This window comes from Paralichthys olivaceus, chromosome 17 (assembly GCF_024713975.1).
Source record: "Paralichthys olivaceus isolate ysfri-2021 chromosome 17, ASM2471397v2, whole genome shotgun sequence".
NCBI classification, from domain to species: Eukaryota; Metazoa; Chordata; class Actinopteri; order Pleuronectiformes; family Paralichthyidae; genus Paralichthys; species Paralichthys olivaceus.
In genome coordinates, this window is record NC_091109.1 from 17735935 (window position 1) to 17747803 (window position 11869).

General features: G+C 40.4%; 1 long non-coding RNA gene across 1 annotated transcript; it reads right to left on the reverse strand.

Annotated features, from left to right (window-relative positions):
* Positions 1–1387: 1387 nt before the first annotated feature.
* On the reverse strand, positions 1388–7566 carry LOC109643355 (uncharacterized). Its single transcript, XR_011238927.1, has 3 exons — positions 7461–7566; positions 6150–6278; positions 1388–1517 (listed from the first exon to the last, which is right to left on the reverse strand). It is a non-coding gene; the product is annotated as an uncharacterized lncRNA (long non-coding RNA).
* Between the last annotated feature and the right edge of the window lie 4303 nt (positions 7567–11869).

Genomic DNA, 11869 nt, shown 5'->3' on the forward strand with positions numbered 1-11869 from the left:
TGTGTGTGTGTGTGTGTGTGTGCTATTGTCCAGTCAAGTGTGAAAGTGTGTTTGTTTGTGCGTTGAAAGATACTTGAAAGAAACAAGTTGGCCCGGCTGCTGGAACCAAACATTTCTTTATGTTACCATGGGTACCATGTTGATGTTATAATTATTATTGTCAGTAAGTATATAAATAACATTATTGTTATGAATAATAATATTTGGTTTGTTATGTCTGTTTTTGTTTTGAAGAAACGTTCAGAACGTTTCCGTGTTTTGCACTAGAGCGACACTCGTGTTCAGATTAGCGTCAGACTGAAAAGATGGTCAGAGGACAGGCAGAGCGCAGCCGCTAGTTTACACGTGTCAAAGTTTACAGGTTCGATCCCCTCAAGAAGCAAGGCAGTGCTGATCGCTCGCTGTGTCACTCTGTCGGTTTCTGAGCATTTCCAAGTTGTAGATTGCTCCTGGAGAAAATCTGTCAATGTAAATTCACTTCTGAAGAACTGATGAGATAAACCACATGATTTGGATTTTTTATGAATATTTCTACTAGTTACCTTGTAATTTACACTATATTACACTAAATGATATGTAAATGTAATATTTCCAATAACTAAGATCAAATGTTTGTGTTACAAAATTCTCAAACTGCCTGTATCCATCACCTCAAAGTGTCACATTATTTAGATATTCAGTTGAATGTGTCCACAGGGTTACACACGACTCCCCGTGTGTAAATTGTCATTATGGTGACAAGATCACTAACAAAACCTTCTACAGAAAATGTTAAATATTAAGAGCTAAACTTTGTATTTAAAAGAGGCAACCAGTGGCCATTAGAAAAACTGCATTTGTGTGGAAGCTTCTGATAAATAAATATAAATACGTAACATACATATCAACAGCTCACCTGATGGTGAAATGTAGCGACACTAACCTGTCAGTTAGCACTGAATGCTATCTCGTCTGTATGGAGCTACATATTTAATATGTGAGCTTGTAGAACATGACATTAATCTGCTGAACGAGCGTTAATTAACTCATAGTAACTGTGTGTCTAGAGATCACGATCCATCAGGAACTTCAGTACAGATTGTTGTGAAACCCAACTTTATTTCATCATTATGTGAAGATTCACAGTTTGAAGGATTTTACAGACTTGATTAAAGAACGTGTAAAGCAAAGTCAGCCATGTGTCCATGTCCGTGCTATACATACAGGAAGTGGTTATCGAGAGCGTGACAACAATGGGAACTTGTAGCACTGAATATCCCCATAGGTTTTGTTTTTGGTGCTGCCTTCAGGTTCTCTCGAAAAACCAAAACATTACCCAAAGTACAACCAAGCTTAAGTCTCCCGGTGAACACAGTTTGAGGCTGTTGAACTGTTTATTGTTTTTTTACATATCTTAAAGTCAGTGTGTTTAATTGCAGTGTCGTCCGTTCACAGTTTCCTTATGTCCTGACGTACTGGAACTCTTCCGTGCTGCCGCGCAGGCTTCAAAACGTTTGGTGGCACTAGTTAGTCTAGATCTGCGAAGAAGAAAGTAATGCTTTTGGAGAAATCCCCATAAACAAGTGATAAATATATATTTCTACGTTATAGTAGACACTGGAATAGTCTGTGCTCAGCAGGGTGCGCTCCTCTGCCAGTGTAGAACAGGTGGGGGGGCCATCATGACGCTGACTGTCAGTCAAGCCTAATGAGAACTAGAGAACTTGACTCTTCTGTGGCTGCCTGGTAAAGCCCAGTGAGATTTTCAACCCGACTTATATACTTGGCGATTTTCTTTTACGCATTCAAATTTACCAGGCTGGTTGATAACACGTTGCTCTGTGGTGTGACGAACTCAGAAAAGTTCTTCTTGATTGCTTTACACGGTCTTTGATTTGAGTTAAATTAGTTAAACCACCTTCATTTAAGATTGACCTTAATTTAATTCTTATTTCGCTTATTTCAGAGTTTTTTAAAGAAACAGAAGAAACTCAGTTATATGAGTCAATCAACATCCAGATGAACTAATCACTTTGTCTATTAAATGTCAGAATTATTTATAAAAACCAAACAGTCAATCGCAAAATGATTCACTTTTAATATTATGACTTAAACAGCAAAGTAACATGATAGAATGAAGGAATCATTTAAAGCCCAGTGAGAATTAACCATGAATAACATTTCAATCAGCAGTGCGTTTTGTTTCCTCCTTTCCTTGGAGATAATGTTTGAATGTGTTCTTTTATTGGATCAAATCTTTTGGTTTGATGTGATGAGCAGCATAAGGTTGATTTTAAATCATTTTATATCTGAGACGAAAAGAGATGGTTTTTGTTTCGGAGAAAATTTAGTTTATTTTAGACACCAAAGAGTTGACAAATGTTTGGACTTCAACTTACATTCAAACTAAAAAAATCTGTTTAACTTCACTGAAATGTGTAAAAATGTGGCGTGAATTTCAGATTGTATTGATGGTTTATAGTTTTTACTTGTTTTGAAACAAACTTCTTGGTCTTGTTTTTACTTCTGATGTCTTTATCACCCTGCACACTGAGAACTTAACTTCCCACAATGCTTTAATTACAAAGTGAAAAAAACATTCCACCGTCGTCTCTGTTTCGGAAAGTAAACGAACATTGAGTGTGTTTTGTGTCGTATGTGTTAATATCAGTGTTATCGACTTCACCAAAAGTTTGTAAGTACTGGTCCCATTTTGATGAAGTCACACATGTTATGTCTTCTTATGATTTGTATGTTTTCTGTTGGACGTGTTGTCAGAAAGAGGACACTCTTCCTCTGAACTTTCTGGGACAAACTCATCGTCCTACCCTTGCGAACGTGGACGCACACAAACTTTCAGTGCAGAAAAAAAGGACTAGAAAACTAAGAAAACGTTTTAAAAAAATGAACAAATAATTTAAAAAAAAAGGTATAAAAAGTGGTTGTATTTGTTTGGAGTTTGTTCCTTTTATCAAGATGACAAAATACTGACACTGAACGAAGTGGACAAAGAATAAAAAGTCTATTTTTTATTCTGTATATAAGGAAATCAAGAGTCCAGTATGTTGCATTGCTTTGTTGTACAAATCAAATGTGCTTGTGGCATTTTTCTAATCTAATTTATTTTACAGTATTATTTTGTTTTCTGCTTCACCATTAAAGTTTAAAGGATGTACACGATGAAAACTTGTCACTGGTCATTTCTGGAAAACACGACACTCGTCATCAGGAAGTATTCCTGACTTCTTTTTTCTATCAGAAGAAGAGCTCTTTCCAGCTGTTACAGGTACAGTACTGATTATTCATATTCTGAATTTGAATTCCAATTATTAAAAGATATTGAAACATTTTTGACAAAGAGTTGATTTTCAGATTGAGAATTCTTAATTTAAGAAAGGTCACATGGTCGGCACATTCCATCCTGTTGAAAAGCTTCACCTGGTCACATTGACGATATGAAGCGGCCTCGTTCGACACACATTGAAATAATGTGATCGCACAAAGTGGATGAATATTGAGGGTGGAGGCGGCGGCTCCTCTCACCAGCGAGGAGGAGAAACAGCAGGAACTCATTTCCTCACAGCGAGAAAAAAATGCAGGTTCTATTAAAGCTGCGATAGACGAGGCGAAGGGTCGGAGAGGTCGACTGACGCTCAGCTGTTTCTCTGTCTGTTATTTGGTTATTTAGTCTGTGCGCAGTTCTTCAACACATGGAGACGATACAAGGGACGTTTTTAAAAGAATAATCTGATTCACCTCAGACTTTAAGTCCTTTTAACGACCTTTTCAAAAAAGAATGTGAACGACTGAGATACAGTGAAATAGTGCTTGGTGGTGTGACCACAAACCAGATATAAACCTTTTATCAGGGTATTTTTCTAAATTACAGGCAAAGCCTATACATCAGCAAGTTTATGTTAAGTTTAATTTACATTTGCTCACTTGTGATAAAGAATCAAAGATGCTGAAAAGGTTTGTCTCCTGTTAGGAGACCCCGGTGGCATCGTCCACTGCCACAGTGGTTAAAGGTAAACCCACCACAGGGCTACATTATTAAGAGTTCTACACTACAGTTTTATACTTTCTTCTTCTTTCAGTGCCGTGGACGTGTGATCAGAAGGAGAGAACTATGACTCCCAGGGTGCAATTCACCAAAACAAGAAGCTGCAAATGGACATGAAGCGTCCTAATCTCCAGAGGATGAACTCTGTCGATGTTGAACATCTGATCAATTTATGACCTGTAACTAATAAAACTGCTTCCTGCCTGCGTGTGTATGTTAATGTCTGGCGGACAGTAAAATGACTTGCAGATGACATCGTCCTGCCTCTGCAGTGACACATCAGAAGAGCAGGGATTTCTGGCTCTTCTATCTTTGTGAGGACAGATGTGTTTAACCTACACTGTGAGGACATTTTGACCACACCTCTGTCCTTCTTCCGCTAGGCAGCTGGGACATGGGTCCGCATAAAGGCGTATGGTCGTCATGGTTACAGGCTGAAGATGACTGTGAACTTGTCGTGGGTCCTGGTCCTCACAACTGTAGCACGACAGAGCTGTGAGCGTATGTGCAGATCAAAAGGCCCAGCAGACCACAGCAGGGTGTTTCCCTGCCAGCAGGGTGTTTCCCTGTGGTCAACCTCTGCTTGATGCTCGACTGTTTCAGGAGGTGACGTGTTTTTGGAGAAGACGGCGTCAGTCTGAGACTTTTATGTCACAGTCAGATAATAAACTTGCCATTTAAAATTAAAATAAATTTGAAAAGATTTGAATGTATCTGAGAGCAGACAACATGAAGTGTAAGTCCTGATACTGCTGCAGGTTTGAAACTCTCAAACTCACTTTGTTTTTACACAACATGTTCATTCATTTTATTCATTTTGTATTGATTAATTATGTTTTCAAAAAGCATTCAATCATAGTGTGAAGACACATTTCACTGATCAGGCTCCACAAATAAAAAGTGCACATACACTTGTATACTAATAATTCAGCAGATGTAGAAATCGACCTCTTCTCACTGCTCACAGATCTCTGGTTTTTATTTTAACCACAGATGAACTTGTTCACTACATGTTACCACTGAAAGCTCACTAATACCTAAGTTACCTTCATATGATTTAAGATTTCTTTGTGCCACCACAGCTTTGAATTTAACCTTTACACTCTTATTGGAAATGTAACTCTGATAACCTACTTTTATGTAAAAACTCAAAACAATGATTCATCATTACAGCTATTGTTAAAAGAAGCAGGATGAAAAGATGTCGTACATTTATTTATTTGTTTGATGAAAACTAATGACAATGAATGTCTCTGAAATGTCCAGATTTACATGAAAGAATATTAGAGATTCTCATAGTGTCTCAGAAACATATATATACCTGTATATTTGAAATGAGCTTGTGTGTCAGATAACAGTATCTTTCTCCTGTTGAAGATTGTGTGTTAATGAGCCTCAGACGATCCTGCAGGGCGACGACAGAAATCAGATCTGGATAATTCAGGTTTTTCTTGATGAATTACCAACATGAATGTTTTGCACAGAAATAAATAATCATGAATGAGTTTCCCAGCTTGAAAAGTTGGATTGACAGGGTTAGTCCTGCTGCATCGTGGGAAACAAACACAAACCAATGTGAGCAGGAGAGACGACTCTGAGATATTCAGGTTTTTATTCTTGATTCCACTTGAGTGTGTTTGTAGAAATCAGGTCAAACTCTAAGTGAGTCCGACTGTTAAAGCTGCTCATGTTTCGTTTTTAAATCTGAATCTGGACCAAGGAGGAAAATCAAGAACCAAAAGAAAAACAGAGAAACTACTCAGTGATTCTGTATGAAAATAAATATTAGTCTGATTTAGAGTCCACCACCTAAATCACCATCTGTGACCACCAGTTAGAGGTGATTAGCCTAGCTTAGCATAAAGACTGGAAGAAGAGGGACAGACGGTTGTGATTCGTCACCTTGTTTGTTTACATGCAGTGTATTTAAAGGGATGTTCATTAACATGGCCTGTCGCTATCAAATAAATAAACATCGATCAATGAGACAATCAAAGATAGTAAATAAAGTGACGCTGTAGATTTTATATGTTTGTGTTCGAGTGTAACCTCATGGATCCTTCTCACTGCAGACATCACAAAACCACAAACCTGGATTCAAACTCACCTCAAACTTTTCTTTCTGTAGAGACGGACGGGACCAGAAGATCCAACATGGCCCCCACAGAGCCCCACAAAGGTGAACTGCACCTGGTGACCGCATCACTCAGCGATGACTCAGCACCAACACGTCAGCCTGCAGACGAGCAGAAGAACAACAAGTTTATCTTTAGACAGTAAGAGCTTAATGACATAATGAGAGCAGAGCTGATGATACTGGACTGTTTCACCTGAGAAACAAAACTTCATCTACACAATCACACAAAAACACACAACAGACACACATGTAAAGTAAAGCTGTGGTTCACACACACACATCATACAACAAATTCAACACACACACATCATACAACACACACACACAAACACATCACACTACACAAATGACACACTACACTACACACACTACACTACACACACTACACCCCATCAGTGTTCAAATAAGTTATGGAGAGTAGAACAAATATTTGATTTTTATACGTTTTTATATTTAGAATAGCTTTAGAAGTAAAGTAAAGCTGGTTCATAATGTAAAGTAAAGTAAACTAAGGTTCATAATGTAAAGTAAAGTAAAGCTGGTTCATAATGTAAAGTTAAGTAAAGCTGGTTCATAATGTAAAGTAAAGTTAAGTTGTGGTTCATAATGTAAAGTAAAGTTGTGGTTCATAATGTAAAGTAAAGTAAAGCTGGTTCATAATGTAAAGTAAAGTTGTGGTTCATAATGTAAAGTAAAGCTGTGGTTCATAATGTAAAGTAAAGTTGTGGTTCATAATGTAAAGTTAAGTAAAGCTGTGGTTCATAATGTAAAGTAAAGTTGTGGTTCATAATGTAAAGTAAAGTTAAGCTGGTTCATAATGTAAAGTAAAGTTAAGCTGTGGTTCATAAAGTAAAGTAAAGTTCATAATGTAAAGTAAAGTAAAGTTGGTTCATAATGTAAAGTAAAGTTGTGGTTCATAATGTAAAGTAAAGTTAAGCTGTGGTTCATAAAGTAAAGTAAAGTTCATAATGTAAAGTAAAGTAAAGTTGGTTCATAATGTAAAGTAAAGTTGACAGCCCGTGGTGACTCTAACATGTTGTTGACATGTTTCTAACACGTGACAACCTTAACACACTTAAGTCTGAATAATGACTTCTCAGTGAACCTTCATGCTAGCGGCTAATGTAGCTGGTGACGGCTAAGACTAATTCCTGGAGTTTACCTTGCAGTGCAGTACTCACACACGCACGCACACGCACACACGCACACACACACACACACACACACACACACACACACACACACACACACACGTGTGTTTATAGAAATACATGAACTCACCTGATCATCAGCTCCAGCCTGTACATGTCACCTGATGACGTCAGGTCAGAGGTGCTTCACGAGACGCTGCTGTCTGAGAACCATCCGCCTCTCTCTAACTCCGCCCCTTTCTCTCTCCCCCTCTCTCTCTCTCTCTAACTCCGCCCCTTTCTCTCTCCCCCTCTCTCTCTCTCTCTAACTCCGCCCCTTTCTCTCTCCCCCTCTCTCTCTCTCTCTAACTCCGCCCCTCTCTCCCTCTCTCTCTCTCTCTCTAACCCCCCTCTCTCCCCCTCTCTCTCTCTAACCCCCCCTCTCTCCCTCTCTCTCTCTCTCTCTAGCCCCCCCTTTCTCTGCCTCTCTCTCTTTCTCTCTCTCTAACCCCCTTTCTCTCCCTCTCTCTCTCTCTAATCCCCCCTCTCTCCCCCTCTCTCTCTCTCTCTCTCTAACCCCCCCTCTCTCCCTCTCTCTCTCTCTCTCTCTCTAAACCCCCCTTTCTCTCCCTCTCTCTCTCTCTAACCCCCCCTCTCTCTCTCTCTCTCTCTCTCTCTCTAAACCCCCCTTTCTCTCCCTCTCTCTCTCTCTAACCCCCCTCTCTCTCTCTCTAAACCCCCCTTTCTCTCCCTCTCTCTCTCTCTCTCTAAACCCCCCTCTCTCTCTCTCTCTAACCCCCCCCCCCTCTATCTCTCTAACCCCCCCTCTCTCCCCCCCCTCTCTCTCTCTCTAACCCCCCCTCTCTCCCCCTCTCCCTCTCTCTCTCTAACCCCTCTCTCTCTCTCTCTCTAACCCCCCCTCTCTCCCCCCCCCTCTCTCTCTCTAACCCCCCCTCTCTCCCCCTCTCTCTCTCTCTCTCTCTAACCCCCCCTCTCTCCCCCCCCCTCTCTCTCTCTAACCCCCCCTCTCTCCCCCTCTCTCTCTCTCTCTCTAACCCCCCCTCTCTCCCCCTCTCTCTCTCTAACCCCCCCTCTCTCCCCCTCTCTCTCTCTCTCTCTCTCTAAACCCCCCTCTCTCCCCCTCTCTCCCCCTCTCTCTCTCTCTAACCCCCCCTCTCTCCCCCTCTCTCTCTCTCTCTCTCTCTCTAAACCCCCCTCTCTCCCCCTCTCCCTCTCTCTCTCTAACCCCTCTCTCTCTCTCTCTCTAACCCCCCCTCTCTCCCCCCCCCCTCTCTCTCTCTAACCCCCCCTCTCTCCCCCCCCCTCTCTCTCTCTAACCCCCCCTCTCTCCCCCTCTCTCTCTCTCTCTCTAACCCCCCCTCTCTCCCCCCCTCTCTCTCTCTCTCTAACCCCCCCTCTCTCCCCCTCTCTCTCTCTAACCCCCCCTCTCTCCCCACATTGAGTCTGGTTCTTTCTTTTTTAATGTATATGATGATTTGGTTCTGTGCAAATAAGAGAACATTGAAATGAATGATATGTTTGTATCGGGTTATATATAACGTTAATGTTTGAGCTCCTGAGACAGAAGTCTGTTCAGAACTTTCTTTATTAATATGAATACTAGACCCAGAACAACCTCTGTCTCTTTAAAAGACATCTTAAATATCTCATGCTTCTGTATTAAATGACACTACGTTCATTTTCATTCAGAGCGTACTCTTCGCTTCCTCACGTGATGAACCTCGAGTATGTGACGTCTACAACAGGGTCTGAGGCTCCAGCTCTGCAGGCCGATCACTGGCATCACATTCAGAACTGAAACAGTTCCCAAAGACTTGTAAATGTTCAGATTGTGTCTTATCATGAATAATAATGATAAACTGGATTATAACATCACTCAGATCAAACTGATTCATTTGAGCTGTGATATTTTAGCTCCATAACAGCAAATCATGGGTTAGCATTTCAAATTTATCAGTTCTGTCTTATTGATGAAGGTGCAACATTGTGTGTATTTAACTCAACAAGAGAAAAACTTTTTTAAACAGGAAACAGAGAAGTCAGACGTGACATCACTTCCTGTCCTGGGTGTAACATCAACAAAATAACAATATTTACAACATGAATGAGAAAAGATATGGAATATCTTACATCTTTAATTTATTTCGTTTTATTAGGAACATTGGTGCAGCTGTGACTGTCACAGTTATAAGACATGTTCTGCCCTTGCAGCGCGAAATCTTGAGCAAAGCTAGGAAGCCAGATGACATCCAGAATAAACGCACAAGGCTTGACTTGTATTATACTGGGTTTGATTTGTGTTGTAAAACTGAAACATTACAGAGAAAAGAAGAAAAGAACATAGTTAAGTATAAACATGATCCCATTCACATAAAAGGTAAGTGTTATACACATACTGTCACTACCGAGATATAAATGTCCCTTTCTGTATAAAAACATAGCCTAACTGTCAAAACGTCAAAAAGAGCTAGCTACTATGCTAATACTGTGCTAATTGCTAACAGAGCGATGCTGATGACCAGCTCAATCAGAAATTTAACATAACAATGCTCACACATACTAGTTACAGACAAAGTCTCCAAGGCCGAAGCGAATCAGCAAACATCTCAGGAACACCATGAGTGATGAACTCAGTTGTTCATCTGGTCTGAGCGGAACTCGACAAAGTACGGATCTGAAAAGAGGAGCTGCAGCGATGGACAGTCTGACGAACATGATTCTGAACATTACAGCATGAAGACATGGTACAGTTATAACATCAGTCATCATATCAACCTGCTGTTGCTAACATCCAACCTGATGGATTCGTAAAGTTCACTTCGACTGGACCGGAAGTTAAAGCAGCAAGTTTCTGTCTGTCCTTCTGAGTGAAGCTGATTTTTATCAGTTCTTCTCTGAGTTTAAACAGTTGTTGTTGCTGTGGATGTTTTCATTCCAACATGACATTTTCAGATTACTTTCCTCCTCCAGCAGGAAAAAAACTTCCGCCGCTGAGGCATCATGAGGAATAATAATATCCTAATTGGCTAATTATCAAGCCGTCTGCCTCGCCACTGAAGGTTGTACACGTTGGATTAGTCACTGTCATTACAGTGAAACAAGACAAATATACACACAGCGTGTGCACAGACGGCCCCGCCCACAGAGGGTGGAGGAGAAGCGCGGCGTGAGTCATCGGCAGGGTCAGCGTGGATCTGATTCACAGCTGTTTCCAGCTCCTCAACACATTTTTATTTTGTTTCATCTTCCATAAAAACTATACAGATTCTGGTTCTGAACAAACAGAGCAGCTGGTTCACTCCAGTGATAAAGTGAAGAAAGCAGCTTCATGTTAAACTCAGTGTTTCTCTGATGAGTCTCTGATGATGTTGTTTCTCTGAAAACTTCAGATCCAGACATCTGACAACTCAAATCCTTCATCTGCTCTAAACAGAGTTAAAACCCACCGATGTAAAAAGTGTACAAATGTGACTCAAACTGGATAAAAAGTCACTTCTGACTCTTCAGACAAACTCAACACCGACACAAAGAGGATGTGACGCCAGAAACAGGCGACTACATGAAACTTTACCTCGATTAAAACTACAGATTTCTGCAGATTTGAAGAAAGTAATTATAATGTATAAAGAGCATGAAGATTGAACCTGGATCTTAGGTTACACTCTGTGGCTTGTCCATGTTTCCTCCTGCCGTCATTTTATTGTGTTAACTCCTGAACCTAAACTCATCTTCTGCTCCTGCAGCCAGTCAAACATCACGTGTGTGTCATACATGAACCGACTGTTAAACAGCAACACAAACATCATACATTCAATTGAATAAATAAAAACTAGAACCATAATAACAACGTCAATAATTATCGTAATCATAGTTCTGTTTTGAGTCTTTGTGTAACACGAAGGACACACACACAGACACACAGACACACACAGAACACACAGGGTGTGAAGAATAGGTCGTCTGAGTCTGGATCAAACTTGGTTCTGTTCAACATCACAGGTGGAGAGAGACACAATGATCACATGACGCGTTTGTTCAGGTGTGTTATTCTTTACACTGTCTGTCAGTGGTCGATTTAGTTGTAGAAAGAAAACATATGTGTGGGCGGAGTCTAAACGTGAGGGTTATAATGATCAACACAAACAAAGTAAAGAACCTAAGGAAACAAGGTGACAGAAGAGTAAAGGAAGCAGGAACAAGGAGGACAAGTTCTGTAGATGCTGATTTTAGCTGAAGACGTTACAGTCATCGCAGAACAAAGACAAAACAAGAACTAACGAGTTGTGATGAAGTTTAATGATTCCTGTTCAGTGAAAAAATGTTCCTCAAAAACCTTCTTCTCCCTGACGTCCACATCCTCATTATATCAAACACTGACACAATGGACAGGAAGAACATGTAAGAATAGAATATTGACTGATGAGGAAGTAATTTACCTCAGACGCACTGTGTGTGTGTGTGTGTGTGTGTGTGTGTGTGTGTGTGTTTATTTGTTTGTTTGTGTGGTTAATACTAATTACCTGTGTGTTTTCATTGATC